We start from the raw sequence: 14,190 nt of genomic DNA, 5'->3' as shown, positions 1-14,190 counted from the left end.
GAAGGGTTATAAATGTATACATTTTTTTTTTTTTTTTGTTACAGCATCCCTCTCTGGAATGAGATGGACTTTGCCGTAGATGGAGGAGCTGAACACGCAGCAACATTGAAAGCACAAGTCCTGATTGTTCTGGTAGTGGTGATCTAGTCTAGTGTATTTTGTCTCTGATCTATTACCCACAGTAGATGGCGGTAATGCTCTTTTTAAGAATGCGAACCGCCAAATAAGCACAAAGAAGAAGAAGAAGAAGAAGACATGTAAACCCCTAGAATTATGTAATAAAAAATATTCTTCATTATACGTTTTTGGTTTGGTCTTTGTCATTCTTGTTGCAGTTTTGAGCTGACCGTAACAAAATGGGAGCTCGTCTGGTTCTGTTTTTTTAAGAGGAAAATATTATTATATTATTTCTCCCAGTTTTGTTTTCCTCTCATAGTTATGTTTTTCCCGTTTTTTTTTCATTCACATAGACAAGTTAAATCAGCTGTGCGTTTGTTTGGATTTGTGTTGTAAAGCACGTTAGTAATTGGAAACACCTGTTTTGCGTTATCAGCAGTTAAGCTGTTTGCACGCGAAGCAGCCGACAGATCTTTGTGTAGTTTGATGCTTTTGTGAAGTTTTTTGTCTTTTCTTCCACTTTTAATGGAAAAGGATATGGCGATGGGTGAGTTAACACTTTAACATTTATTTGGAAACTGATTCATGTGGTTGAAGTGTTTTGCTCAAGAGTTTTTGTGTAGTCTGGTATCAGCAGTTGATAATTGTAAGTTCCACGAGGACTTTGTGAAAAGCGCAAGGTTAAGTGTTCGTTTACTTCTCACATTTGTGACTTTTCCTGGTTAGGCTGAAGCAACGCTTGCGTTGACCCTTTATTATTTTAGTTTGTTATTTTTGTGCCGACGCTGGGCTGAGGGCACTGCCGCAGATGTTGTCTCTCTTTGGTTTGTCCGAGAGAGGTCGGCGCTGACGGTATTAGAGTGCTTAAAGTCACTTAGCTCTTGGCTGAAGTACGAAGTCTAGGGTTGAGGTAGTATTGTTAGGTAGGTGGGAAACGTCACTAAATGTGAGAAGTTTGAGTTTGTAAATATTGTGAGTTTTTTTTTTGTCTCACAATGAGTGTAGAATTGATGGATTTTTTTTGAATATCCTTCTGAGGAGGGCTTTAGTAAGCTTTCTAAAAAACAGCTATTAGAGGTCGCAGACAAATTTAAAATTCCCCTTACCATTAAAGATAAAAGTCTAAAGGAAGGACTGGGGCTGGTCATTAAGGCTGCTCTGGTAAAATTAGGCATTTTGACATGTGAATTAGGAAGCCCTTTACCTCTTATAGGTGATCAGGAACAGACTAAAAAGAAATTTCCTGAAGGGACCGTTACATCACTTACATTTGAACAACAGAAACAGTTGCTGCTCTTGGAGATGGAAAAGAATAAAATGAGTCAGGAAGTTGAATTGCGTAGGTTGGATGTGGAGGCTCCGAGGTTTGCTCTGATTAGAGAGGGTAGAATGGGAAACTACGATTCAACTCCAAAAGCTTTTGATGTGGCTCGTGCTCTTAAATTGATGCCAAAATTCGATGATAATGATTTGGATACTTTTTTTAATTTATTTGAGCGGTTGGCAAATCTTATGGGGTGGGAAGATTCTGAGCAGACGCTTCTGTTACAATGTGTGTTTTATGGTAAAGCTCAAAGAGCGTATTCCACTCTTACTGTTAGGGACAGTCAGATTTATAGTAAAGTGAAAGAAACCGTGCTAAAAGCCTATGAGTTGGTTCCAGAGGCCTATAGGCAACGATTTCGAGCTTTAAGAAAAGGGGCACAACAAACATTTACTGAGTTTGCAAGGGAGCTAAGGATTCAATTTGATCGTTGGCGCTCAGTCTCACAGGTAGAGGATTTTGATTCTCTTTGTGAGCTGTTGTTGTTGGAACAGTTTAGAAATACTTTGCCAGAAAATTTGTCTGTTTATTTAACAGAGCGAAACGTTCAGAGTGCAGAGGCTGCTGCTGTTTTAGCCGATGAATATGTGTTGACCCATAAAGATGTAAAAAGATCTAATTGGCGTCGTCCAAATAGCTCTGTGGACAATGTTTCAGTGGAGGTTCCATCTTTGCCTGCTAATGTAAAAGCTGAGAAAAAGTTAAGAGCTTTTGGTGACAAGAGTGATCAGTGTGCTTATTGCTTAAATAAGGGACATTGGAAAAAAGATTGTCCAGCCCTTAAGGCAAAAATGAACCATTCTAAATCTGATCTAAAACCTGCTCTTGCTGCTTCCTCGGTTACTAAAGTAGTTGAGGGGGTTGATGTAAATACTGCTCAAGGTAATTTGGTGTTGTGTAGTGATGAAAAGTTGAGTTATGCTCCTTTTATTACTGATGGTTCTGTGTCTCTGGTTGGGAGTGATGAGAAAATTCCAGTTAAAATCCTTAGGGATACTGGTGCTTCAGAGACATTTATTTTGGAGTCCGTATTACCATTTTCAGAGAGTTCCAGTACTGGGAGTGAGGTATTGATAAAAGGAATTGGTTTACAAGTTTTGTCTGTACCTTTGCACACTATGGTACTTGAATCTGAATTGATTACTGGTCAAGTTGTAGTAGGTGTGCGACCCTCTTTACCAGTGGAGGGCATAGCTGTAATCTTGGGAAATAATTTGGCTGGAGGTTGTGTAATGGGGGATGTACCACCCCCACCTATTGTAACGGATTCTCCTTCTTTACTTGAACAGGTGGATGTTGATAAACAGTTTCCTGATGTGTTCGTAACGTGTGCTGTTACTCGGGCAATGAGTAAACATGTTGACGAAAATCAGGATAAGGAACCTAGACAGATTAGGGATAGAAGGAAAGTGTTTCCTAATATTTCTCTTCTTTTCCCTACAGTCTCTCGTCAGGAGTTGGTGGTGGCACAAAGGGAGGACCCCAGTCTGAAAGAAATGTTTTCTGAAGTGCTAGCTCCGGAAGAGGTAGAGAGTGCAATGAGTGGTTGTTTTGTTGAGGATGGCCTCCTGTTAAGAAAATGGCTATCTGGTAGGGAAGTACCCATAGGTGAGCCTTATGAACAGGTTGTTGTGCCAATGTCTCTTCGAGATACTGTGTTGCGTTGGGCACATGGAGATGTTGTGGGGCATCTTGGGGTTAATAAAACGTACAATCATTTGTTGCGTTATTTTTTTTGGCCACAGTTAAAGAAAGATGTAAGGAGGTTTATTAAAACCTGTTCAACCTGTCAGCTTACGGGGAAGCCAAATCAGTGCCTTAAACCGGCACCGTTATATCCCATACCTGTAATTGATACACCGTTTCAACATCTGATTATAGACTGTGTGGGTCCATTACCTCCATCTAAGTCAGGAAGTGCATATCTTCTTACTGTAATGTGCCAGAACACTAGATATCCAGCTGCCTATCCGCTTCGTTCAATCACTACCCGTGCTATTGTTAAAGCTATGACACAGTTTATTTCTGTGTTTGGGATTCCAAGAGTTATTCAAAGTGACCAGGGATCCAATTTTACTTTCGCATATGTTTAAGTGTTGCAGCAACTTGGTGTGAAGCAAAATCAGTCTAGTGCTTACCATCCACAAAGTCAAGGGGCTTTGGAACGCTTCCACCAAACTTTGAAGTCGTTGCTGCGGGCTTATTGTGTGGAGTTAAAGGGTGATTGGGAGGAGGGGTTGCCCTGGTTAATGTTGGCAGCTCGTGAGGTGGTTCAGGATAGTCTGGGTTTTAGTCCCAACCAGTTAGTGTTTGGTCATAAAGTGCGTGGACCATTGGCTTTACTTCATGATGGTTTAAAGGAAGTATCTGACCCACCTCAGGGTTTGCTACAATATGTAGAGGGTTTCAGGCGTCGGTTATTTTTGGTTGGTCAAATGGCTAAAGAAAATTTGCTGAATAAGCAAAAGAAGATGAAGCGGTTGTTTGATAGGAACACAGAGTCTCGTGTGTTTTGTCCAGCTGACCAGGTGTTAGCTCTGTTGCCTCTTCCTACCTCTCCATTTTGTGCAAAGTTTTTGGGTTCCTATACAGTTGTACGTCAAGTTTCAGAGCAGAATTATTTGATTTCAACTCCTGAGCGGAAGCGACATTCACAGCTGTGCCAAGTAAATTTGTTAAAACCTTTTTACTCTCGTTTCAGTGAGTCCGAGAAGGCTCCAGCTGCTGTGGCCATAGCATCTTCTGTGACTGAAATGGCTTAGGATGTTAAGGTACCCCGAGGATGGTATTTTACAGCCTCGGCTTAACAATTCTGAAACGTTAAAGAAACTGGATGAGTTTGTTAAACACTTGCCTTTTAAGCAGAGAGATGAATTGTCTTTAATTTCAGATTTTCCTATGTTGTTTTCAGATTCTCCTTCGCGTACTAATGTGATAGAACATGATATAGATGTTGGTGACGCCAAGCCAATACGCCAGCATTTTTATCGGGTTTCTTTGGAAAAACAACGCCATCTTGAGTCTGAAATAAAATACATGATTGAGAATAACATCGCTAAACCTTCCTTTTCAAGTTGGGCATCACCTTGTTTATTGGTGGGAAAGCCAGATGGTATGTACCGATTCTGTACTGACTATCGGAAGCTTAACAATATTACAAAAACCAGATTCGTTCCCTTTGCCCAGGATGGAAGATTGTGTAGATGCGGTTGGCTCTGCTCTGCATGTTAGTAAATTTGATTTACTCAAAGGATATTGGCAAGTGCCTTTAACAACTTGTGCACAGGAGATTGCTTCATTTATTACTCCTCCTGGACTATATTCTTATTCAGTAATGAGTTTTGGCCTTAGAAATGGACCAGCTACTTTCCAACGCTTAATGAACCGTGTAACTTCTGGTTTGGATGGATGTGCTGTTTACTTAGATGATGTGGTTGTGTATAGTGATTCATGGGAACAACACATTGTACGTATTCGAGCACTTTTTGAGCGATTAGCTGAAGCTAAGCTCACCGTCAACTTGGCCAAGTGTGAGTTGGCCAAGGCGACTGTGACTTATTTGGGGAAAGTAGTTGGGCAGGGAAATGTACGTCCTGTGCGAGCTAAGGTACTGGCAATAGATAATTTTCCGCCACCAAATACAAAACGAGAGCTTATGCGGTTTTTGGGAATGGTGGGCTATTACAGGAGTTTTTGTTCAAATTTTTCTTCAGTGGTAGCCCCCCTGACCGATTTATTGAAGAAGAGTGTGAAATTTGAGTGGTCCTTGCAATGTAAACAAGCATTTGACAATGTCAAACTATTGCTTAGTACGGCACCTGTTTTGGCTGCGCCTCGGATTGGATACGCGTTCCAGATTCTGGTTGATGCCAATCAAGTTGGGGCCGGAGCTGTCTTATTACAAACTGATGAACATGGAATAGAAAGACCAGTTTGTTATTTCTCCAGGAAGTTTAAGGCTCACCAGTTGCATTATTCTACTATTGAAAAGGAGGCATTGGCATTGATCTGGGCTTTGCAGTTTTTTGAAGTTTATTTGACAAGTGGCACTTTTCCGATTGTGGTGTTTTCAGACCACAATCCACTTACCTTTTTACATTCTTTGCAGAGCCCAAATCAGCGCCTTATATGCTGGTCTCTTTTTCTGCAGACTTATCCATTAGAGATTCGACACATAAGGGGTGTCGAGAATGTGTTGGCCGATGCCTTGTCTCGGGCTCCATGTGAGAATCGGGATACCTGATTTAAAAACTTGTATGACTGTGACTGATTTGTTTTCGTAGGTGCCGAGAGTTGCCATGGTTCCAGTTACAAGTGAGGCCATTTTGAGAACATCTGGTACATTGTAACCCTTATTTTTTCTGATTAATATAGGTCCTTTACAAGGATCCTCTATCTTAAAGGGGGAGGTGTTATGGTGTAAGGGTGTGTGGGTTTTTTTTTTTTTTTTCTCTTGTGATTTCTTCTAGGTGATGGCGTAATGAACAACACCTGTTATAGATCGGGACGTACGAATAAAAGTGCCTCTGAGACGTGGGTCGAGGCACGTGGGAAGTGACATCATCTCATGCTGTCACTTGATCGCACGTTGTTTATGGATCTGTCATCAGTAATTAAATTGATGTGTTAATTTTAAATGTAAACCCCTAGAATTATGTAATAAAAAATCTTCTTCATTATACGTTTTTGGTTTGGTCTTCGTCATTCTTGTTGCAGTTTTGAGCTGACCGTAACACATACTCATTCATGAACTTACAAGGACGACAAATACGCACACAATAACCCGATATAAACCACAACCTAATGGCAATTCAGTGTGGATTTATAAGTATTAAAAGTCTGAAAATGGCAGACTTTCCTAGCCTGGTAATACCAGACTCTGCTACTTCATTTTTCTTCGTAGACAGAGTCTGGAATGGCATAATAGAGAAGTGTTTTCTCTCTCGCTAGGGGGCACTTGTCTGAAGTTTAAAATCATTGGTTACCCATAAACCAATCAGATACGTTTAGTTATGACGTATGTTATGCGCCTGTGCAGCGGCATCGAAGCACAGACATCATGTATCGAACTGAAATCTATGATTGAACTTCCACTGTAAACCTGTTGTAAACACATGATGATGCGAGCGAAATACCGGAGTGAACATGGCTGTAAATGACTTTTGCAGATTATGCGAAGTTAATCTACGCATACACGGTACAATCACGGCCTCTAAACTTATTTTTTATAAAGCGTTGATGCTAGCATAGCTCACCATTTGGGATTCAGAATCCAGGATTCAGGGGCTACCAATAATAAGGCTGTAATACCCCGCCATTATATCTTGATCATTGTGCACGCCAAGCTGTGCAGCACACAGACCAGGTTTTTCTGCCTCCTTGACCTGATCCTCCATGAGTGCAACCAAGGGGGACACAATTACAACTATAGCCTTGCCGGCCTTTGGCCTCCCCACTTTCTCGCTAACAGTAACAATTGATAAATTAAACTTTTCCCAAAACCAGTCGGGAATAGGGCCACAACATCACCTCCATTTAAAATGTTTATCAAACACTCTTCTTGTTCTGGCTTCAGTTTGAAAAAGAGTTGAATGTTCTCCATAACAGAGCGAATTGCATCCCGTGTCTCGTTTCCCATTTCCGCGGTCGTTTAGGTTTTTGATTTCTCTAACCTACAATGTAAAACTCGGCACTTAGCATCTACATCACGGTTCTCAGCCCGCCCTCTGTTCGTTGATTGGTCCGGCTGTTTCCAGACCGGTGGCAAACAGAAAGCTCTGACGCTGTATCAGACTGAGTACAGAAGCGAAATGAAATTGAGTGGAAGTAGGAAGTCTGACATAGTCAGGCTAAGACTTTCCACTCTCACATGAGTGACGCAGCTGCTCTTCACTTCTTCAGAAACAAGGGATGATGTGTTAGCATCGAGCACTCTGATTGGTTGGGATTATCTGGGACATTCAAGAATATTTGGGCCTTTTGTATAAACACAGCTCATTGGCATTTAAAGGAACCTGCAGTGAAACCACTATGAACAGAGCTGTTTTTGACAGGGTGAAATTGTGTTGTTTTAAACTACAATTGAGAAATTTAAACTAAAGTATCATATAGACTTTTTATTAAGACCCTAAAGAGTCATAACAACTTGTGGAAAATGGGTATCCGATGACCCCTTTAAAATGTGAGTCTCAAGGTATCCTTTACACACACAAAAAACTTTCCACACTGAGAGCAGGTGCAGTTCAATTCATTTTATTTATTCCCTACAGAATTTTCATTTTACACTTCATTTACTTTAACTCCCCAAGGTGAAAGGGTTTTATGAAGAGTGGGTTACCAAATGAACCCTGCAATGTCCTTTCTGTGTAAAAGTTTTTCCAAACTGAGAGCAAATGAAAGACTTTTACCCAGTATGAATTGACATGTGCCTCTTAAGGCTGGATTTATATGTAAAACACTTTCCACACTGAGAGCAGCAGAAAGGATTTTCTGAAGTGTGAGTTACCAAATGAGTCTTAAGGTCTTCTTTCCGTGTAAAACTCTTTCCACACTGAGAGCAGCTGAAAGACTTTATCCCAGCATGAATTAACATGTGCCTATTAAGATTACGGTTACATATGAAACTCTTTTCACATTGAGAGCAGCTGAAAGGCTTTATTCCAGTATGAATTATCATGTGGTTCTTAAGGCCTACTTTAGATGTAAAACTCTTTCCACACTGAGAGCATCTAAAAGGTTTTATTCCAGTATGAATTAACATGTGATGCCTTAAGCTAGCTTTCAGTGTAAAACTCTTTCCACACTGAGAGCAACTGAAAGGCTTTATCCCAGTATGAATAAACATGTGCTTCTCAAGGCCTTCTTTGCGTCTAAAAGTGTTTCCACACTGAGAGCAGCTGAAAGGCTTTATTCCAGTATGAATTAGCATGTGATCCTTTAAGCTAGCTTTCAGTGTAAAACTATTTCCACACTGAGAACAGATGAAAGGCTTTATTCCAGTATGACTAAACATGTGATCCTTTAAGCTGGCTCTCCGTGTAAAACTCTTTCCACACTGAGAACAGATGAAAGGCTTTATCCCAGTATGAATTAACATGTGAGTCTTAAGATTACTGTTACGTATGAAACTCTTTCCACACTGAGAACAGCTGAAAGGCCTCTTGACTCCTGTTTTTTTAAGGCTGGAACTCACTGATTTTTCTCCATTGACATCATGATCTTTCTGATCCTGATATTTCTCCTCCACCTCATTCAGATCTTGCCTTTCTTCATTCATTTTCATTAGGCCTATAAAAAAAGAATGAAAATCAAATGGTAAATTTGAAAAATAAGAGGCTAAAATATTTGTTTACGAAAACGATATCAAAACTGTCCTTTGTTAACAGTGTGCAATGAAAATAACTAAAAACACTGCATTATGTTGACAGGTCATTAGATGGTGATATCACTTTTTAAAGAAACACTACACACTGACAGCTCCAGCAAACAAGGTTTGTTATTTGATCACTTTCTTTTATTTCACAATTTAAATAACATACTACAGTCTTATCATTGGGAAAAACAATGTTTAGTTTGGTCACTGATTCACACACACACATAAAACATGGAACACTTTGAGACAAAAACAATCTGACTGAACTCGAATAATTACACATCACAGATCACTGATTGGGTCAGTCTCACGAATCTGTTGAAACGCCATGGCACTAATTATTTTAAATATTAAACATGCAATGTAGTAATAAATAAAAAAATCATAATAAAGACGATACTGTTCTCTACCTTACACTAGTGTTGTCACGGTACCAAAATGTCAGTATTCGGTACCGATACCAGTGAAAATCCACGGTTCTCTGTACCAATTTCGGTACCAAAGCAAAACACAAAAATAATCTAATAAAAAAAAAGAAAAAACACTTTATCACTAAAAATAAAACCAATGCCATTCTTTTACAATTATGTTTAAAGTTTATATATATATATATATATATATATATATATATATATATATATATATATATATAAATTTGTCTTAATTAAATGTAAAAAATATTTTGATAAATAAAGGGTATTTTCTATTAAAATTTAAACATGGAAGAAATATTGTGTGATTTATTTCTTTAAAAAATAAAACAGTAGTAGCAGTATCACACACATTCTAGTAAATAACAGTAACTTTCTAGCACAATGCCTTTATGTAAAAGTGAACTTTTATTTTGGATAAAATAAATTTTGAGATTCTGTCCGCGTTTTCTGCTTCGCGGAAATCATAGCGCTGTATGCTTCAAACAACTGAATTTTTTTTTTCTGAAATAAGCCTAATGACTGTTTCCCCTAAAAAATTATGTGTCTATTTAAATTGTTATTGTTATCAAATCAAGGCATGAAACATTAATTTGATTTGTCTTTTAATTACTTAAAATTAAGCAAACTTTACTATTAAAATTAAAACATGGAAGACTTTCTGTGTGATTATTCTTCAAATTATGTTTGTTTAATTTTAGAAGTAGTAGTGGATGATTTACATTCTACTGAACAAAAGACTTAAAAACTAGACTTTTATTTTGATGGGTTGCAAAATAAATTAATAACTTTACAATTCTGAACATGCAATATGATGCTTTTGCTCAAATCAAATGGTCAGATGCTCATGATGTGACTCTCCTCACTTCAAGTGAGATGTTCTTCATGTGTTTCCATCCTCATTTAAGCCCCTTCCACACTGCGATTCGAGCAAATACACAGATAAAGTGTTCCGGCAATTGCTAGATTTTGCACTTTCACACTGCCAGTGATTACCCGGGATATTTGCATGCTTTCACACACAACCAGTAAAGAACCCGTAACGACACGTGACATCAGGGCGTGACGTGTAATGTATGAGTCGAAAACGTTAGGCACGTTATACTTTCACTGAAGCTGGCGAACGATCCCACCGTCAGCGCGGAAAGGGAGGAACGAACTGATCTTCTAGTTAACGAACTGATCTTCTGACATTTTTTTTTTTTATATTGTAGTTCTATTAATTAAGCATACAGACTTTAATAGAGCCACAGAAAGACAAACGTTTCTTTGGAAATGCTCAATATACAATTCATTATGTACTTTAACAATCATTCAGAACATAATGTAACTTAATGTTAAACTATAAGAGGCAGTATTTTCTGTCAGAAGTTTCTCGCTTTGTTCAGCGTCAAGTGTCTAAACACACAGCATGTGCTGTCAGTGATTACAGCCACTAGGGGTTGCTCTCGCACTGTATTATGAAAACAGAGCCTTCTCAGCCACTCCAGCAACGGACTCAACCTGGGAAACTATCAACCGCTCCAGCAACTGACGGAACGCGGAAAACTATCAGCCGATACTCATCCTTGTTCCAGCAATCAAGTATCGGTGCTGATTTTTTTTGGCAAAACCGATAAATCGGTCGACCTCTACATTTCACATATAGGCCGTCCATACTTTTCACCATCAAAAGGTGACAGGTGCATAAACACTTCTTTTTTATTGTTTAATCCATGTAGTTCATATTTGCATATTTGGATTTTGTCAGATACATACACATCAAGGTAAGTGCACAAACGTCTCTCTCGCACTCTCTCTTTCTATCTCTCTCTCTCACACACACACACACACACAATAAATTTGCTGTTATACTCCATATACAAGACAGAAACTAAGCATTTTTTTGCTAAGGCCTATCTAAAGGGTTAATGGTCCCACCTAGTGCTCATCTGTAAAAATAACAAATTTGACCTCTTCCCAAAAGGGAAAACCACAAACAATCAAGAATGCATAATTTTATGGTGTCATTGCTTTGCAATCAAAAAATGTTGTTATAATGGAAGTCAATGTAGTAAAAACAGCCACGAACAACAAATGAGGGAGAACAAATTAAATATTGCTGCACAAAAACTAATAATGCATCAAAGCCAGTGTTGTTACTGATCTTTCACAAGCCCAAGACTGTGATAAAAAGGTTAAAAAAAAAGTATCCAGTCCACAATCACTTTTCATATTGAAAATGTCATTTTGTGTTTGTTTTTTTTTTCCAAATCAGTGACATAATTTATGAACTTGGTAATTAAAGCTGCGGTAGGTAACTTTTGTAAATATATATTTTTTTACATATTTGTTAAACCTGTCATTATGTCCTCACAGTAGAATATGAGACAGATAATCTGTGAAAAATATCAAGCTCCTCTGGCTCCTCCCAGTGGTCCTATTGCCATTTGCAGTTACGGACCGCTCCCGGTAAGAAATTAACCAATCAGAGCTGCGGTCCGTAACTTTGTGTTCAAAATGTAGAAAAATGTATATAATAAGCGAGTACACCATGAATCCATTTTCCAAACCGTGTTTTTAGCTTGTCCTGAATCACTAGGGTGCACCTATAATAAGTGTTTATATTCTGACTATTTTAGATTGCTTCTGGGATACCGCGGCGGAGTAACCCAGTACCTTTGTGATTCTTCATAGACATAAACAGAGATAAGTAGTTCCGGCTACGATGTTCTTCCGCAAGACGCAAGCAGTTCTGTTTATTAACCGCTAGAGTGTCAAAAGTTCCCTATCGCAGCTTTAAAGAATTAAAATCTTGGATTTTTATTTTAAACATTTGGTAGTTTTGATCATGACTGAAGTTGATTAATAGATTTATGCAGAAAAATGTGAAAAAAAAAATATTTATCTGATACATTTTTACAGCAGTTTCATTTAGTGGATGTTTTCATCCATGAACACAATGAAAGGGTGGTGAATTTGCCCACAGTGTATTGTTAAGTTTTTAAAAATAATTCAATTTACCCAAAATATGTTTCAAAATAAGATTTTTCACCAAAACTCATTCCATTTGCAATCCATCATCTGCAAGATCTCTGTCCTGCTTTTACAGCTGCACACCTCTGTGACTACAACACAAACAGCATTACAGTTCATTGCTTTTTCACTCAGGATGTAGAGACACACAGGAGTAAAGTTCAAGTAAAGCGTCTGCATAGACCACTTCACCAAGTTATTTTTTGCATTAACTGCAGGGAATATTTACTGTAGACCTGATCAACAGCAACTTTGAAGAATGCTGGTAATCAAAACCACAAGTATGTCAGGTATGGATATTATAATGGGGACTAAATTATTTGAATTTTTTGGGGGTGTACTTTTTAATTGGCATGCTATGCATTAAATATGAATTATACTGGTCACAGTCACTTATTGTGCGGTCACTGCAGTTTGTGCTGTATATAGTCTGTCAAATAACAGCCCAGAAAACACAGAATGCTTTGATGATGTCACCAGTTCATCGTCATTTGGTCAGCGCGACATTGTAAGGACGTTGTGGTAAAGTTAAATTTTTTGGAATCTCGGCTAACGTCCTATAGAAACATTGTGGGCACGTCCTCAAAAGATGTCGCTAGTTAGTCCCATTGGAAACGTTGTAGCGATAGGGTTAGAGAGATTTATTTTAAATTCTGGCATAGGTATTCCAACTGCCACACAATCCTGTTTGTTCTTGGATCCGTCTGTGTAAATTTGTAAATAATTATAATAACTATTATGTAAATGCTTGTTTTAACTCCCACTTCCTCCATTCTCTTTTCTTTTCCATTATATTAATATCAACCTTTATTTCTGGAAACAGCCATGGTGGAATACTACTAACTGAACCGACCATGGTGAAATCTAAGGTTTCCATTTCATATTCCCTCACTCTCATTTCCCTTGTCCATCAAAACCCAAGCCCCTGAAACTTGGAATACTCCCAACATTCCTGTATTGTTTCTTTTGCTGGGTTTTCTTTCCCACTTCCTTTTAATCTGATCCAATACGCCATCGTTTCTCTCCTCTTAACTCCAGTGGCATCTCTCCTGCTTCTATGAGTATAGCATTAATGCTCTATATTGTAATCTATTCATTTTTCCCAATATTGTTTTTGCTGCTGCTCCATAAACTACACAACCATAATCTACTGATGACCTCAGGCAAGCCCTATAGATATCAGTTTAAGCCTGTCTGCACCCCAGTCACATCCAGCCACAGCTCTCAGAAGGTTTATAACTTTTTTGCATTTAGTTTCCAAGTGCTTTATATGTGTTTTCCATGTACAACTACTATCAAACCATAGTCCCAAGTACTTAAATTCATTTACTTTTGCCATTGACTGCTCATATATGTTAACCTTTCACCATGGTACTTGCGCTTCTTTGTAAACATCATATGACAAGATTTTCTTTGTCGACATCTTGAATCCTCACTTATACCTCCAGCTCCAGGAGACCCATGTAAGATCACTGCACTCAACCTCCTCCAGCTCCAGGAGACCCATGTAAGATCACTGCACTCAACCTCCTCCAGCTCCAGGAGACCTGTGTAAGATCACTGCACTGAACCTCCTCCAGCTCCAGGAGGCCTGTGTAAGATCAGTGCACTCATCCTCCTCCAGCTCCAGGAGACCTGTGTAAGATCACTGCACTCAACCTCCTCCAGCTCCAGGAGACCCATGTAAGATCACTGCACTCAGCCTCCTCCAGCTCCAGGAGACATGTGTAAGATCACTGCACTCAACCTCCTCCAGCTCCAGGAGACCCATGTAAGATCACTGCACTCAACCTCCTCCAGCTCCAGGAGACCTGTGAAAGATCACTGCACTCAACCTCCTCCAGCTCCAGGAGACCTGTGTAAGATCACTGCACTCAACCTCCTCCAGCTCCAGGAGACCCATGTAAGATCACTGCACTCAACCTCCTCCA

General features: G+C 39.0%; 1 protein-coding gene across 3 annotated transcripts in view; it reads right to left on the bottom strand.

Annotated features, from left to right (window-relative positions):
* The window catches only part of LOC127952151 (zinc finger protein 883), a 199,524-nt gene that overhangs the window by 170,348 nt on the left and 14,986 nt on the right, over positions 1-14,190 (bottom strand). The window contains exon 2 of one of the 3 annotated variants that reach the window (XM_052550490.1): positions 8,634-8,728. The exons of the other annotated variants lie outside the window; for them this stretch is intronic. The gene's annotated coding sequence lies outside the window, so the exon portion shown is untranslated. The remainder of the gene's footprint in view (positions 1-8,633; positions 8,729-14,190) is intronic. 3 annotated transcript variants of the gene reach the window in all.

This window comes from Carassius gibelio, chromosome B3 (assembly GCF_023724105.1).
Source record: "Carassius gibelio isolate Cgi1373 ecotype wild population from Czech Republic chromosome B3, carGib1.2-hapl.c, whole genome shotgun sequence".
NCBI classification, from domain to species: Eukaryota; Metazoa; Chordata; class Actinopteri; order Cypriniformes; family Cyprinidae; genus Carassius; species Carassius gibelio.
The sequence above is the reverse complement of the archived record's forward strand: the minus strand, read 5'-3'. Positions and strand labels throughout refer to the sequence as shown.